Below are 16438 nucleotides of genomic sequence, written 5' to 3' on the forward strand. Positions count from 1 at the left end.
TGTGAGCTTTGCCAGCAGTGCCTCTCCTCCCACTCCTTGCAAAGCTTGCAAGCAGACAAGGAGAGAAGGGGAGGCTGCTGGCAAACACACACCCCCATGCCCCCCTGCACTTTCAAAGCTTGGAAGGGTTGGTTTGGGAAGAGGAGCTGCCCCCACCAGGGCGGTGGGGCAAGACAGCATTTGCCACCAACCTCAGGCATGGCAGTATCTGAGGCCACCCTGGGGCTGATCTCTGGCCTGCCCCTCCTGCTCCGCCTTCCCCCACTTCCTTGCTTCCCCACCTTCTCAGGCAGGTAATCAGCCCTCCACGTGTTCACCTGCCCTCTCCTTCAGGGTGGCAGGTGGGGGTGGGGTTTGACCAGGCTAGTGCACAGGCAATGGTGGCGACTCTTCCTCCAGGCAGGTAATGAGGGGAGGTTGGACTTGTGTTCTCCCCTCTCCCTGGTGGCCCCTCACATGCGTCAGCCACACACCCCACATATGATGTCACATGCAGAGGGTGGCTTGCACCCAGAAGGGCTAGCACGGCCCTCCAGAGCTCATTTCCCAGCCAGCTTTGTTGTCAGCTGGGAATGAGGCCGGCTGGAGCTCGGGGGGAGGGGGAGAGGTGAGCCAGGCGGCTCCCAGGAGCTGGGCGGCTTGGGTTCTTTGAACCCATCATCTGCCCCATTATAGCCCCACCTTGTGTTTCTCCTTAAGGGCATCACTGGCTGTCCTTTTGACTCTTTTAAGCAACCAGGTGTTGGCCAAGAAGAGGCCTCAAAGGGGGGGGGGTGTCACTGCAGCATCTTGTCAAGGGTGTCATCGAACATTGGTAAAGCCTTCTCACAGCCGGGAACACTCACTCATGGTTTATGGGGTGAGGGTGTCGGCAAGGTCACAATGTTGAGGGTGCCAGGGAAGGTCTCTGGCCAGAGCAGAGTGGACATTCCCTCCAGTGCCTGTTGTTGCTGCCTATCTGAGGTTTCTTTTTTAGATTGTGACCCCTTTGGGGACAGGGAGTCATCTTGTTTATATTATTTCTCTATGTAAACTGCTTTAAGGGGGGAGGCTGTTATTGGTCCCACACACACACCCCACTAAAAAAGACCCCCTAGACCATTTTGGAAGTGATTAATGAGGAAAACAAATAAGCTTGGACCTAGGCATTTTTCTCAGCAAAACTCAGCAAACCATGCTCTGTTGCAGGAGAGCAAGACGAAAGTGTTGGGGCTCCCTCCTCCCATCCCTGAAATGATTGTGGAAATCGCTCTTTCCTGACTTGGTATTGCCTGGCTCTTGCACGGATTTTAATCTCTCGTTAATGGACACTTTCTCCTAAGCCAGCTGAGATGCAAGGCACTTTGCAGTCAACTTCCGGCAGATTGCATTACTTGGATCCCTTTGTTTTCATTATTTGGAGATTTGAGGATTTGGTCGGATGCATTTAGAGGGATTCTCTCCCGAGATGGACTGGCCTCTCACTGCTTGTGCCTGGTCAGGAAACAGCAGAATTCTCATGCAGGGATGTATTTGAACTGGGAAAGCCAGCTTCAAAAAGAGAGTCTTCCATCAACAGTCAAGCTTGGGTGCCCAGATGTTGTTGGACTACATCATCCCCACCCACAATGGCCATTGTGGCTGCAGATGATGGGAGTTGTAGTCCAGTAACATCTGGGCACCCAAGCTTGAGAACCCTGTTTTATACTGGGCCATGAAGAAGATCTGGTTCAGATCTTACCTCTGCCATCAACAGGTACATCTAGGCGAAGTCCTTTCTATCATCTTTAGCCCTCTCCCCATCCACGATATGGGGGTAAGTAATAGCTGCCTACCGTACAGTGTTGTATGCATAACTGAGAAAATATATGTGGAACACTTTGGACACACTAATGCTTTACATCAGGGGTTCTCACTCTTGGGTGTCCAGTGGTTGGACAACAACTCCCATCATCCGCACCCACAATGGCCTTTGGTCATGGTGGCTGGAGACGATGGGAGCTGCAGTCCACAACATCTCAGCACCCAAGGTTGGGAGTCCCTGCCCTATAGAAATGCTAATATTTATTTATTTATTTATTGTATTTGTACATCGTGCCAGACTTCTATCTCTGGGCAGTTTACAGCAACATAAAACAAATTAAAACAGAAATTATAATCTTGAAACAATTTAAAACCCAAAATCTAGTTAAACAGATTGAGTGAATAAGTGTGTCTTTAGAGACTTCTAAAAAGTTATGAGAGATGGGAAGGCTCTTATTTCAGCAGGGATTGCATTCCAGATAGGAGTGTGCTCGAACCGTGGTTCGAAGTGGGAGCTTTAAGAAAGAGCAGAGCAGGTCCTTGCCTGCGCCCTGCCACCTGATGCAGTTTCCTGCTGGGGCGGTGCTCAGACCAAGTACCCCCGTGTCATAACACCAGCATGCATACAGCTTCCACGCATGCGTGGGTGCCATTTGCTTGGTCAGCATGGTGTTGCTGACCACGCAAATGGCGCCTGCGCATGCACGGCCACCATATGCAAGCTGCTGGCGCTACAACACGGGGATACTTGGGCCGAGCACAGCCCCAGCAGGAAGCTGCATGGAGCAGTAGGGAGCAGGTAAGGACCTGCTCTCCTCTTTCTTAAAGCTCCCGCTCTCCGCTCCCAACCGGGGCTCGAATTAGGGTTCAGCAGCACAGAAGGCCTGTCCCTGTGTAGCCACTAGACGAACTGGACACAATACCATATGGGGAATCACGGACCAAAAACCAAACGGGAAACAACAAATCTGTGAAACAGTCTCTAGAAGGTCCATGTATATGACACAAACATATATGTAAATACACAAGGTATATGACAAGTCCCAAACCATTCATGAAACCAGCATATACAATGATAGCAAAGATGGAACAACTGGCAAATATGAAGGTTCAAAGTCCAATCTTCACAGCTAGAGTACACAACATGAAAAATACTTCAAAGCGGGAGATGGCAAAAATCTTCATTCTTCACAAGTGTGAGATGTATAAATCCCTTAACAGGCGTCCTAGGTTATCTTGGCCAGTTTCGAAAACAGTCTTCCTCAGAAGTGTGTCATATCTATATATAAACAACAAACATTAACACAATATACATTCCAAATGAACAAACTTGTTCCTTTGCTTCAGTGAAAACAAACCTTCTATCCAGAACAGCCTTGCTCTGTCAAACCGTAACAAGTATCTGCACCAGCATGCTTGCTTGACTCCTTACCAAACTCAAAGCACAAGGTTAAAATACACGTCAGCTAAATCATCCAATTAACAACAGGTGGAAAAGATGTACTCAGTATATACTATATTCTCAAACAGTGATGAACAACACGTGTCTACAGAAAACTAGAAAAATCACAATTAACATTTAACCCTGTAGGAGAACACGTTCTGAATTTATAGATGAACCAAGCTTCTTTCTGGAGAAGAATCCTCTGAATATCCTGCTTTTAAAAAACGTGGAGAATATTTAAATAAAACAAAAAACCTCAAGTCATCCAGTGAATGAGACTTATCCATAAAATGTTGAATTAATGGAGCATCCAAACATATATGTTTGTGTCATATACATTGACCTTCTAGACCGTTTCGCGGATTTGAACTGGTGGCAGCTGCATACAAACCTCTCTGGAGATCAGGGGCCTAGAGCACCTTTCTTATGAGACAAGGCTACAACACCTGGGACTTTTCAGTCTAGAAAAAAGATGACTGCGGGGAGACATGATAGAGGTCTATAAAATCATGCATGGTATGGAGAAAGTAGATAGAGAGAAATTCTTCTCCCTCTCCCATAACACTAGAGCCAGGGGTCATCCCATGAAACTGCTTGCCAGGAAATCTAGGACCAACAAACGGAAGTACTTTTTCACACAATGCATAATCAACTTGTGGAATTCTCTGCCACGAGATGTGGTGACAGCCAACAACCTGGATGGCTTGAAGAGGGGTGTGGATAACTTCATGGAGGAGAGTTATATCAACGGCTACTAGTCGGAGGGCTGTAGGCCACCTCCAGCCTCCAAGACAGGATGCCTCTGAGTACCAGTTGCAGGGGAGTAACAGCATGAGAGAGGGCATGCCCTCAACTCCTGCCTGTGGGCTTCCAGCTGCATCTGGTGGGCCACTATGTGAAATAGGCTGTTATAATAACCACCACCAGCACCACCAGTTCTCAAAGCAGTTTTTAAAAAGTGGTTTATTTAATATATTTATTATTATTGTTATTGTTGTTGTTGTTGTTGTTGTTAATTCTCTCCCCCCACCCTATCTCATGTATTCATGTAACTTCTCCGATTGGGAAGTTGGCATCCAGCAAAAGCCATAGATCGTGGTCCCTAGAATCGTGGATGATATCTTCTGTGTCCATTTCTAACCATTCTTGCAGCTCATCCATCCATCCCTTCCTCTGCCTTCCTCTTGATATTTTTCCTGCTAGCTTTCCTTCTAGCATCCGTAGTGGTATTTGAGCGAGTCAAAGTCCCAGTTTGGACTTGAAGATCTTCTTTGGAGGCCCTCCTCCGGAGGCTCCTGCCAAACGAGGTGAGCCGAGTGGCTACTGTGGGGGCCTCTCCGTAGTAGTTTTGTGGTTGCACCCCATTTATGGAAAAGCCTCCCCAGTGAGGTTCACCTGGCTTCATCACCTTTTGTGAACAAAAAGACGTTTTTGTTCACTTAGGACTTTTAAATTGTGCTTTTTAAATTGTGCTTTTTAAAAAGGGTGTATTTTTTGCTTAATTTTGACAGTACGCTTTTGGCATCCCATTTAATTTCAAGGACTTTGGTCAGTGTGAGATTAAGAGACAGAAGGTAAGCAACACATACAGAATTTCTCCTCTCAGAATCTATTTTTCCTCTTCATACTTTGCTCCAGAACAAAATTTTAATATCTGGTTCCATCTAGTGGTGAACATTGGACATTGCATGGGCTACATATCAAATTGTTGACAATCTCATAGCCTGATTACCTGCTCTGGTATAGAGCAGGGTGTGTGGAAATGTGTTGTGAAAGGTCCCAGCCAGTAGGTGGCACTAGCATTTATTGGAAGTCATACTAACTAAAGGCAGAGTCCTTTCTTTACCTGTACCACTTGTTGAACTTGTCTCTTCCTGTAGCACAATGAAGTCTTTAGTCCTAATGCAGGCATGGTGAACTTTGCCCGCCCCCCCCACCCCCGCAGCAGTTTTTGCACGACAACTCCCGTAATCCCCAGCCACAGTAGCCAATAGCCAGGGTTAGGGGAGTTGTAGGCCAGCATCTGCAGGAGGGCCGGAGCTGAACAGCCCTGCCCTAATGGCTGCTGTCCTCTGAGCTCCTGTAATGCAGGGAACATAGGAAGCTGCATATACTGAATCAGACCATTGGTCCATCTGGCTCAATATTGTCTTCACAGACTGGCAGCGGCTTCTCCAAGGTTGCAGGCAGGAATCTCTCTCAGCCCTCTCTTGGAGAAGCCAAGGAGGGAACTTGGAACCTTCTGCTCTTCCCAGAGAGGCTCCATCCCCTGAGGGGAATATCTTGCAGTGCTCACACATCAAGCCTCCCATTCATATGCAACCAGGGCAGACCCTGCTTAGCTAAGGGGACAAGTCATGCTTGCTACCACAAGACCAGCTCTCCTCTTCTCCATCTGGGGTTCCCAGATGTTGTTAAACTACATCTCCCATCATTCCCAGCCCAAAAGGCCTTTGTCCATTTTAGTTGTAGTCCTACAACATCTGGAGACCCATGGTTGGGAACCCCTACTATAGAAAATTCCTGTATGTTGCATCTCTCTTTCGCATTCCACCCCACCCACCCGGAATTAACAAGAGCTGTGCTGCTTGCAGGCTGGACATTCATCAGGTAAAGCTTTTGGGGCTGCTTAATCTTTGACCAACCTGCATAGTTCTACACAACTTGCAGAGCTGCAAGGAGTGATCAGCGTGGCTCATTAACTCTGGGGCTGGGCAGAATGAGAGAGAGAGAGAGAGAGAGAGGAACAACAGAGCTGCTGGGAGCTGGAGACAGTTGTGTCTTCTACAGCATCTGAAGCTGTAGAAGACACAAGAAGAAGACACACACATCCAAGAAGACACACATCCAAGAAGACACACACACATCCAAGAAGACACACATCCAGATAAGACAGAGGTACTTATTGTGCAGGGTGAGAACTGAGAACTTGAGAGCTGAGAACTTGTGCAGGGTCAGAACTCTAGAGACGATGTCGATCTGCCTGTTCTAGATGGGGTCACACTTCCCCAAAAGGAACAGGCTCGCGGTCTGGGATTACTTCTGGATTCACATATCTCCCTGGTTTCTCAGGTTGAGGCGGTGGCCAGGGGTGCTTTCTATCAGCTTCAGTTGATACGCCAGCTGTGTCCGTTTCTCGAGATCAATGACCTCAGAACAGTGGTACATCCGTTGGTGACCTCCAGACGTGACTTCTGCAATGCGCTCTATGTGGGGCTGCCCTTGTATGTAGTCCGGAAACTTCAGTTGGTTCAAAATGCGGCAGCCAGGTTGGTCTCTGGGTCATCTCGGAGAGACCACATCACTCCTTTGCTGATAGAGTTACACTGGCGGCCGATAGGTTTCCGGGCAAAATACAAAGTGCTAGTTAAACGGCTTAGGCCCTGAGTATTTAAGAGACCGTCTTCTTCACTATGAGCCCCACTGCCCATTGAGGTCATCTGAGGAGGTCCGTCTCCAGTTACCACCAACTCGTTTGGTGGCTACACAGAGACAGGCCTTCTCGGTTGCTGCCCCGAGATTGTGGAATGCGCTCCCTGCTGAGATACAATCCTCCCCATCTCTGGCAATTTTCAAAAAACACCTGAAAACCCATCTTTTCGCCCAAGATTTCTCAGCTTCCTAAAATTTGGGGTTTTTAATCTCTGGTTTATTTTTTAAATTATTAAATTGTTTTTAAGTTTTTGTATATGTTTTTAACTGGTTTTATGCTGTTGTTAACCGCCCAGAGACTAAAGTTTGGGCAGTATATAAGTTTGATAAATGAATGAATGAAAAAATGAATGAATAAACAAACATTTTAATTTTGTACTACAGCGCCTAGAGATGTACATATCAGGGGGTATAAAAATATGATAAATACACAAATAAACATGCCCCCTGCCAACTCGTTAGGACAGCCAACTCCTATACAAGTACCCATGGCATCAAAACCACAGTCTCTGTCCAAAGGAATTTAGATGTAGGCAGGCAGGCTGGACATAGCCGCAAGAGGATAGAAACTTAAAGGAGGTAAGGCTTACACACCCTGGCGCTTTCCAGATTAGCCGCTCAACGGAGGCAAAATGCTTCCGTTCAGGCAAATCACAGTCAAAACGTAAATAGCAAAGCGCCCAGCAGGGGGAGCTGTCTCGCAAATCTAACAGCCTGAACAAAAACAGCAACTTCTTTACACCGGATATATGACGTCCTAGCTCTATTTCACAGTGATTAAATCCGAAACAAGGCATCGGAAATGAGAACGGCACCCTGCTGTCCGCATTGGGACTGTGGTGTCACAACACAGGAAGTGTGGAAGCACACTTCAGAGATATGCCGTGACCCTGTAGCAGGGCCTAAACTGGAAAGCACCCCTAAGGTGATCAGTACTGCTGTACGAGTGTCTGTAGCAGCCACACTCAGTGTGCCGACAGCAGCAGATGCACAAGTGGAAAGGTGTCTTCTGCTGCTGCTGCCACGGGGTCATATCCACGGGTCGATCTGGCTCAGGACTGTCTGCACAGGCTGGTAGCAGTTTTGTAGGGTTCCAGGCAGGACTCTCTCCCAGCCCTTCCTGGAGCTGGGAAAAGTATTGAGCCTGAGAGCTTTGGCATGCAAAGCTGCTGCTCTCCCACTGAGCGATGCTCCCCCTCCCAAATGGAGGCGTGGGGCAATCTCACACCCATGGGGTACTGGCATTCTAGTGCACACAGGACAGTATCCAGAGAGAGGCAACTGAGCTGGGGGCTGCAGTCGCCAAAGCATCCCCGGGAGGCTCCTGCATGGGCCCGATCCTGCGCTTAATTCAGCAGGAGGGAGCCTTGTTCCCCAGAAACACCCTTCCGACTGCCACCCCTGCTCCGTAGAAACAGAGCAGGTTCACATGGAACACGGAACCTACTTGCAAAGCCAGTAACTGACTCCTCTGTGACTGTCTGAACCCATGGCAAGGCAGAAACCCGGGGCGGGGGATGGGGGGGGACGGGACGACCTACAACTGAATGTGGGGGGAGAATGACCTTGGGCCCCTGGGGACTGCTGGCACCAGAGGCGCTCTTACCTTCTGGGCCTAAGTCCAGGGCCTCCACAGCACCTCCCCCCCAATCCTCTTTAGTCTGTCCCAGGTGATGTGGTTGCCATGCCAAGGATGCTTAATTTGCAGTGGGGGGGGGGGGGGCGGTTCCAAAGGCCTTTAGGTCCAGACTCCAAAATGGCCTAGGGGCATCTCTGGCTGGCCCCTAAGCGAAGCTTGGCTTAAGTGTCCCCCACAGCCTTTGCCCGCACAGACAGGCATCTTGCGTTATTCGAGTAGGTGGCTGGGAAGTCCCCGTCATCGGGGCAAGTGGTCCCCATAGACCTCCCGCCCACTTACCGCTCTCCCTGCTCTGCTGCCCAGGGCTGTCCTTAGAGATCCCTGGCGGGGTGCGGGGCCCGGGTCAAATCAGCCCGTGCAGGGGCCCCTTCCAGTTCATTCTAATGGAGGTTGAAAGAGCGGGACCCGGGGCGGCCGCCCTGTTTGCCGTGCCCTCAGGGCAGCCCTGCTGCTGCCGTCACCTGGTGCTCATGGCTGCTTCAGGGCAGCCAGCCTGCTGCGATGTTATCTCGAGGTTGCCACGCAGCCCAGCCATGGGGTTATAGGTCGCCGCAGCCTACTGGCTGCCCAGAAACCGCTGTGAGCAGCAGGAGCGGCGGGTGGAGGCAAGTGGGTGTCCAGGCAGGCAACAGAGATAGGGAGTCCCGGCTTGTTCGGACAGTGGGTGGCGTGCGCATGTGCATAGGGGGTGGGGGTGCTCACATGGGCAACGGGGGTGGGCATGCAAAAGGGCACCCACAGGTGGCCACCCCAGGTGGCTGCCTAGGTCTGCCTAGCAGGTGGCTGCACCTGCTTTTGGCTCACCGGGTGGCCCATGGCCCAGGCCGTTGGCGCCTCAGGCAACTGCCTAGTTCTCCTAGTGGACAGGCCGGACACTGGCTGGGGGACCGCTTGGGCCTTGCCTTCCTCCCTGAAGAAGGTGGGGCCCCATCTTCACTTTTTGCCCCTGGGCCCACGCCAGCCTTGCTCTGCCCCTGTAGGAACCTGAAGTTCACCTGGGGCCTCAAACCGAGATCTGTAACCATGATTTGAAATCAGCTTGTACATCCAAGTGCTTCTCCCCCTGAGGGGCACAGTCTGTCTGAACCCAACCCATGCTCTTCTTGAACCTCTGGCTTGTTCCACGGGAGCTCGCCCCTTTTTTCCATCAGGACCAATGGCTGCAAGGCAGGCAGACGCATGCCCGGAACGTTCGAGAAAGATACGGCCGCAGGCACAAGGCGGCCATGTTGATCGGCCCGGCCGGCGGCGGCGTATAGGCCGGCGGCGGTAGGGAGACCCGGACCACGCCCTCCCCGTCACCCTCGCCCCGGCCGCCTCCCCTGGAATCGCCGGCTGGTTCTGGCAGCCGAGTCACTCCCTGGAGTGTCCTGGGCATCTGCCGCTGCTGGCGCCCTTGGTGGTCGCCCGGCAATGCCCATTCCTCGGGGAAGCAACAGGGAGGGAGAGAGGGAGGTTGTGCAAGGCAGACTTCTCCCTTCCCGGTCCCTGGATGCCGAGGAGGAGGAGAATGAGGGGCCACGAAAGGAGCCGCAGCAGCGCGGTCTCCTGGGCTCCAGCCGCCTCTGCTTACTAGGCCCAGGGCTGCTTTTCCAGACCACCCCTGGGGCGGATCACTCGCCTTGGTTGCCTTCTGAGGAGGTGCCTCTTTCAAACTGTGTGGGGTCCCTTCAGATTGCAGCCCCGTCCTCGGAAGAAGAGCAGGATACGATCCATCCATCAAACACCAACAAACATAAAACAGAAGCATCCCTGCTGGACCGTGAGACCCCTTTCAGCCCACTCGCCATGATTCTAAAGGTCACGGGCGAAGCAGCATCGTTTTCTTTTAAGAGGCACAGGCAGCATTTGCCACGATGGTTTAATCATAATTGACCAGGGAAGCCGTTTCCTCTTCCCATCCCTTCTGCTTGCCTGCAGAGGAGACAAGGGGGGGGGAAACAGAAAGCAGCGAGTGTGTCTCAGGCTGGTGGTTGCTGCTGCTGCTGCTGCTGCTGCTGCTCCCCCCGCCCCCTCCTAGCACCCGTTATTGTCAAGCTTACCTAACAAGCGCTGCCTCCCGTCCTTCCTTCCTGTCTGCCTTCCCCCATCTCTCCATCCGAGGAGAAGTGCGCCCCCCCCCCAAAAAAACCACCACGGGAGGTGGAAGGCCCGGGTGGGAGGGGGGGCGGAGAAGGCTACTAGCACCCGTTATTTTAACGGGCTGAAAGATACTAGTAACATATAAAGCCCTACATGGCTTAGGCCCTGGGTATCTAAAAGATCCTCTTCTTCATTATTATCTCCAATGCCCATTGAGGTCGTCCGGAGAGATCCGTCTTCAGTTGCCGCCAGCTTGGCTTGTGGCCACACGGGGACGGGCTTTCTTGGTTGCTGCCCCGAGACTGTGGAATGCTCTCCCTACTGAGATACTTCCTTCCTCCCCATCTCTGACAATTTTTAAAAAGCATTTGAAAATCCACCTCTTCACCCGAGCTTTTTCCGTTCTTTAAAATTTTAAGGTTTTAATTTGTAGATGATTTTTAAATCGTTAAATTGTTTTAAGTTTTTGTATACATTTTACTGTTTTATGCTATTGTTAACCGCCCAGAGACGAAAGTTTGGGGTGGTGTACAAATTTGATTAATAAATAATAAAATAAATAAATATATTACAACTTTTATGGTTTACTCTGTTGGGCTTCTGTGTGTGTGTGTGCGCGCGCGCTGGTCTGTGACTGCATTAAAGTGATTTGAACTGAATTCGGACTGAACCATGGCATTCGAATCAGTTTGACAAACCAGCTTGAAGTGGTCCACAATCGAACCGCTCCAACCGGCCTGGCTTGAGTCTGCTTCGTGATTGAACTGGAACATGCACATCCCTACCTGGAGCACTCTTGGCAACCTATTTTATGCACCTATTTCATCAGGCTTTTAGTTTATAATGTTTTAAAGTTTTATTGATGGTTATTTTAATTTGTTTTATATGGTTTAAGGTTTTAACTGTTGTCAGGCTTTGATTGTAAACCACCCAGAAATTTTACAGGCGTCGGTATATAAATACAATAAATAAAATAAGAGAACCATCCAGTAGTTTTTTGTTTGTTTTTTAATGCGAGCAACAGGAGCAGGGCAATGTGTTTCCTTGTCGTAGAACAAGGAGCTTGTCCTATTGATGCAAGGATACTGTGGTTAAAAAAACAGTTTTGCTTCCAGATGCTGGAGCATTCCAGGACTGACAGCCAGCGGCTGGTGAAGGTTGAACTTTCTTAGGCCTGGATCCCGCAAAGCCTTAGAACGTGTGCTTCCCTTTCAGCTGGTGGGTGGTAATCCTAATGGAATGCCCACCCCCCCACCGCACTTCCCAAGAGGACGATTAAGAGCTTTGCTCACTAAATTTGGTTTGCTGAGGAAACTTTCATCCTGCGGAAGTACAGCGACCTCTGCTGGACAAGCCAAAATCATGGTTCCTACAACAACATTTTGGTACACGAGGTTAATTGGAGTATAAAATTTTTCGTTGCATACTAGCGATAACTTACATTGATTAATCATTAGCTTTAAAGAGGGGAGTTTTCTGGATCCAATAGAGCATTTTTATTTTATTTTTTTAAACAGTAGCCCTAATTTTATCGGTGTTTTAATGGTACAGCAATTCAGAACTGAGGAAGCCAGAAGAACCCCTGGGCTTTTAAAGGTTGTAGGGAAGCAGCTCTCACCTGGCCCTGCTAAGGTTCCATCTTCTGCAGTCTACACAAAGGAACAGGAGACCTCATAGAATCTTTGAGTTGGAAGGGACCTCGGAGGTCATCTAGGCCAACCCCCTCCTCAGTGCAGGAATTGGCTACAGCATTCCTGATTGGTGGCAGTCCAGGCTCTCTCTGAAAACCTCCAGGAAAGGTGAGTCCTCCACTGCACAAAGCAGACTCACTGGTCCAAATATTATTTTTTTTGAAAGAGGAATATCAAGGGCACTTCCACAACTTAAGGAGGCGGCTAAAGCCCACACACCTCACTGTAACTCTACAGCAAGCCTGCTCAACTTTGGGGCCCTAGCTGTTCTTGGACTACAGATCCCATGATCCCCAGCCACAGTGGCCAATAGCCAGGGGTTATGGGGATTGTAGGCAACATCTGCTGGAGGGCTGAAGAGCAGGCCTGTCCTACAGCCACAGCAGTAGAGGTATGTATGATGAGGCTAGTTGCTTTCAATGTCTTAAGCTGCAGAAGTGCCCTTGATAAAAGATGTTTGTCCAAAACATGCTGGGGGGGCTATTAAAGACACCGGGGAGGCATTTAAGGGCCGTCTATAGATTTTTGCCCTCTGAGGCAGCCACGTCGAAGGACGCTAAACCCCTACGGACTGGGCAAAGAGGTACCTTTTAAAGTGGCAGCTCTCGCATACTTTGCAGAGGAAAACGTCTCAGTGAGTCTTGTTGAAACTGAGTGTACTCCAGAAAAAGGATTCGAAAACACTGTTGCCCCTTAGGAAGAGACATCCCATGAAACTGATTGCCAAGAATTTTAGGACCGAGAAAAAGAAGTCCTTTTTCACACAATGCACAATCAACCTATGGAATTCCCTGCCACAAGTGCTTGCAGCTGAAGCGGACACACTCAGGGAGGGGAGAGAAGGGAAAGGGGACCCCACAAATGCACTGCACACTTGCGCAGTGCATTACTGGGGCTCTGGGAGGTGGGGGTCTAGGAGACGGGGTGCCATGTGGCGGTGCTTCCCTCTGCCCAACCCCCGGAGCGCCCGAGCGAGTGACAGCTTTGCTCGGACGTGCCCAGGCTAGAGATCATCTGCTGGGAGAGCAGGTCAATCCCGCTTTCCCCGCAAACCCCCTTTCACTTCTTCACACTAATCGTGTGAGCCTCTATATCTTGCCTGCAACCTCGGAGAAGCCGCTGCCAGTCTGTGTAGACAATATTGAGCTAGATGGACCAACGGTCTGACTCAGTATATGGCAGCTTCCTATGTTCCTATGTCCCACATGTGAAGAGTTCTGAAAGAAATTTTTTTGGTATATTTCACATAGACGTTCCTGTTACACACCCATTCCTACTTCCCCAAGTGGTGAGATGTTCCAGAGGTAAAATTCCTCTTAGATTCTGGCTTCCTGTGGAGGAGAGATCACTGGAAGCTGATCACATGGAAGGTTTCCACACCTGGCTTTTAGCCCACATCTCCTCTGGAATGGGGGTGGGGGGGAGTTTTCACATTTTGTCTAGATTTACCTCGACGTCCCGGTGAGCTATCAGGGAGCACTTCACACACAATTTGGGTTTTTCACTGTGCATTAAAGTGCAGTCTGATTTATATCCGGGGTAAAAAGAATCCAATTTTGCATCCGCTGTTGTTGTTGTTTTAGCAGCTTCGAACTCACATAACAGCCCCACAGTAAACCTGCAGTGAAGTCTGCTGTCTGGGAAAGCTCCGGGTGTCACTGTGATATGTGGTTGATTTACAGAGATACAAGTGGAGCGCTAGACGGAGCTGAAAGAGCAGAGCACCACTGCAAGTCAACACCAAATCACAGAGGACTAGAACGAATGGGTTCAAATCCCAGGGATCAGATTTAGGCAAGGCATTGGGAGGAATTTTCTAAGAGCTGTTCAACAGTGGAACAGCCTGCCTCATGCAAGGAGGGGGGGCTGTCTAGAGGCTTTCAGAGGCTTGATGGCCATTTGTCAGGGATGCAGGGGGGTCAGTCTAGAAGACCTCTAAGGTCCCTTCAAGTCTAAAATCCTATGACTCTGCCATGATTATCTCATAGGTTACATAGGAAACTGCCTTGAATGGAGTCAGACCATTGGTTCGTTTAGCTCAGTCTTGCCTGCACTGTGACAGCAGCTTTCCAGGGTTGCAGATAGTAATCTTCCCCAGCCCTACCTGGAGATGCTGCCAGGGACAGGACCTGGAACCTCCTGCATTTTATTTTATTTTATTTTATTTTATTTTATTTTATTTATTCGATTTTTATACCGCCCTTCCAAAACGGCTCAGGGCGGTTTACAATTAAAACAAAACCATTAAAATCAGTTAACAATTAAAACAAAAATTATAAAACAGTATAAAACAACAATTAACCATTGTTGTTAACTAACTAACTAACAATTAACAATCATAAAACAGCAATTAAACAATCACAACAATTTTTAAAAACCCTGAAAACCAGGTCACAACATTAAAACCAATTACAACTAGTTAAAAGCCCTGGAAGGCCAGGCCAAACATAGGTTTTAAGGGCTCTCTTGAAGGTCAGTAAAGAATTCAGATTGCGGATTTCCGCAGGGAGCGCATTCCACAGCCCAGGAGCAGCTACAGAGAAGGCCCGCCTCTGAGTCGCCACCAGACGAACCGGTGGCAACTGGAGGCGGACCTCCTCAGATGACCTTAATGTGCGGTGGGGATCATGCAGAAGAAGGCGCTCTCTAAGATACATGCAAAACAGGTCCTCTTCCACTGAGCTATGGTCCCTCCCCTCTTCTTCCTTTTTAGATAATGCATGCATGTGTTACATCATGTGAAATGTTCTTATACTGAGTCAAACCACTGCTACATCTGGCTCAGTATCGTCTACACCAGGCCTGCTCAACTCAGCCCCCGCCGCTGTTTTTGGACTAAAGGTAAAGTATGCCGTCGAGTCGGTGTTTCGGTGTCGACTCCTGGCGACCACAGAGCCCTGTGGCTGTCTTTGGTAGAATACAGGAGGGGTTTCCTATACAACTCCCATAATCCCCAGCCACAGTAGCCAATAGCCAGGGGTTGTGGGAATTGTAAGCCAACACCTGCAGGAGGGCCGAAGTTGAGCAGCCCTGGCCTACCCTTAATGACAGTGGCTTCTCCAAGGTTGCAGATTGGAATCTTCCCCAGGCCTACCTGGAGATGCTGCCGAGGATTGGATTTAGGAGCTTCTGCAGGCAAAGCAGCTCTCCTCCCACTGGAAAAAAGCCCAACCACTACGCATTCCTAATTATATTATTGTACCTTCTTCTGGATTTTAACTGTGGGAAATTACTCTGAGCCAACCTTGGCTGAAAAGCCAGGTATACATATCATTAATTATGATATCATTAAAGAGCCAGTGTGGTGTAGTGGCTAGATTGCTGGACTAGGACCGGGGAGACCCGAGTTCAAATCCCCATTCAGCCATGAGACTTGCTGGGTGACTCTAGGCCAGTCACTTCTCTCTCAGCCTAACCTACTTCACAGGGTTGTTGTGAGGAGAAACTCAAGTATGTAGTACACCGCTCTGGGCTCCTTGGAGGGAGAGCAAAATATAAAATATAAGAAATATAAGAAATTAATTAATTAAGTCCGCTTGTCCCTTTAAAAGGAGGGGCTTGTTCGTATCACCCCACCCCCTCCCAATTTTACCACACGCTCCTCATTGTACGAGTCTAGAATTTAAATCCATTGTTGTTGACCTGAATGTTGACGGCTACAAGATGGCAACCCAGATGGAAGTGGCAGCGTTAATAACAGCCGAAGAGAAGGCTGAGTGTTCGATAAATCCTCAGAAGCTCATGACGTGAACCACAGGGACATAATTTCATAATTAGAAGCCTCTTTTCCTCTTGATCGTTTTGTACCACCCAATGGGACACGATATCTGTTTATCAGGGGAAAGAAGTTTTTGTTCTAATTCGCGTTATAAAATTCTCCTCCTCCATTTCTGTTATTATTGATTGTTGCAGATGACGAACAGTCTTAATAATCCACTGATATGGAGGTGAGGAAAAGTTGCCCTCCAAATCCGCCCCCCCCGCCCCCGGCTTCTCCTAACTTGTCCTTTGAAAGGTATTGTGCTGCTTTCCCCCCCCTCAAATAAAAGAGAGAGAGAGAGAGCTTGTGTTAAATCTTGTGCAACAATCAATTCAACTATACAAGTTTGGCTATTCAAATTACTTTTCCAAAAGTACTTTAAAATGCATTACGTTATTAATTGCCTGCTGGCACTTTAATCAAATGGGGAAATTGACATAGCTAGAGGCATGTGTCTTTTTGTGAAAAGGAAATTTATTTAAGACGAAACAGCAGCTCTTACTGCTTAATTTAAACTGAGAAAACTGTGGAAAATCAACTGCTATGGAAAATTAATAAAACATTGCCAGCTGCAAACAGTGACTAATTGTACAAGACGAGGACTGTCT

At 48.9% G+C, this 16438-nt stretch overlaps 2 long non-coding RNA genes across 2 annotated transcripts in view; one reads left to right on the forward strand and one right to left on the reverse strand.

The window, feature by feature from the left end:
• Window positions 1-2749: 2749 nt before the first annotated feature.
• LOC128340158 (uncharacterized) lies at window positions 2750-3250 on the reverse strand. The gene is made up of 2 exons (XR_008313494.1): window positions 3141-3250; window positions 2750-3061 (listed from the first exon to the last, which is right to left on the reverse strand). It is a non-coding gene; the product is annotated as an uncharacterized LOC128340158 (long non-coding RNA).
• An 8514-nt stretch (window positions 3251-11764) lies between these two features.
• LOC128340159 (uncharacterized) overlaps window positions 11765-16438 on the forward strand; it is a 43021-nt gene continuing 38347 nt past the window's right edge. Inside the window, exons 1-2 of the long non-coding RNA XR_008313495.1 lie at window positions 11765-12178; window positions 14784-14911. This is a non-coding gene — a long non-coding RNA (uncharacterized LOC128340159). The remainder of the gene's footprint in view (window positions 12179-14783; window positions 14912-16438) is intronic.

The sequence above is a fragment of the Hemicordylus capensis genome, chromosome 1 (genome assembly GCF_027244095.1).
Source record: "Hemicordylus capensis ecotype Gifberg chromosome 1, rHemCap1.1.pri, whole genome shotgun sequence".
Classification (NCBI taxonomy): domain Eukaryota; kingdom Metazoa; phylum Chordata; class Lepidosauria; order Squamata; family Cordylidae; genus Hemicordylus; species Hemicordylus capensis.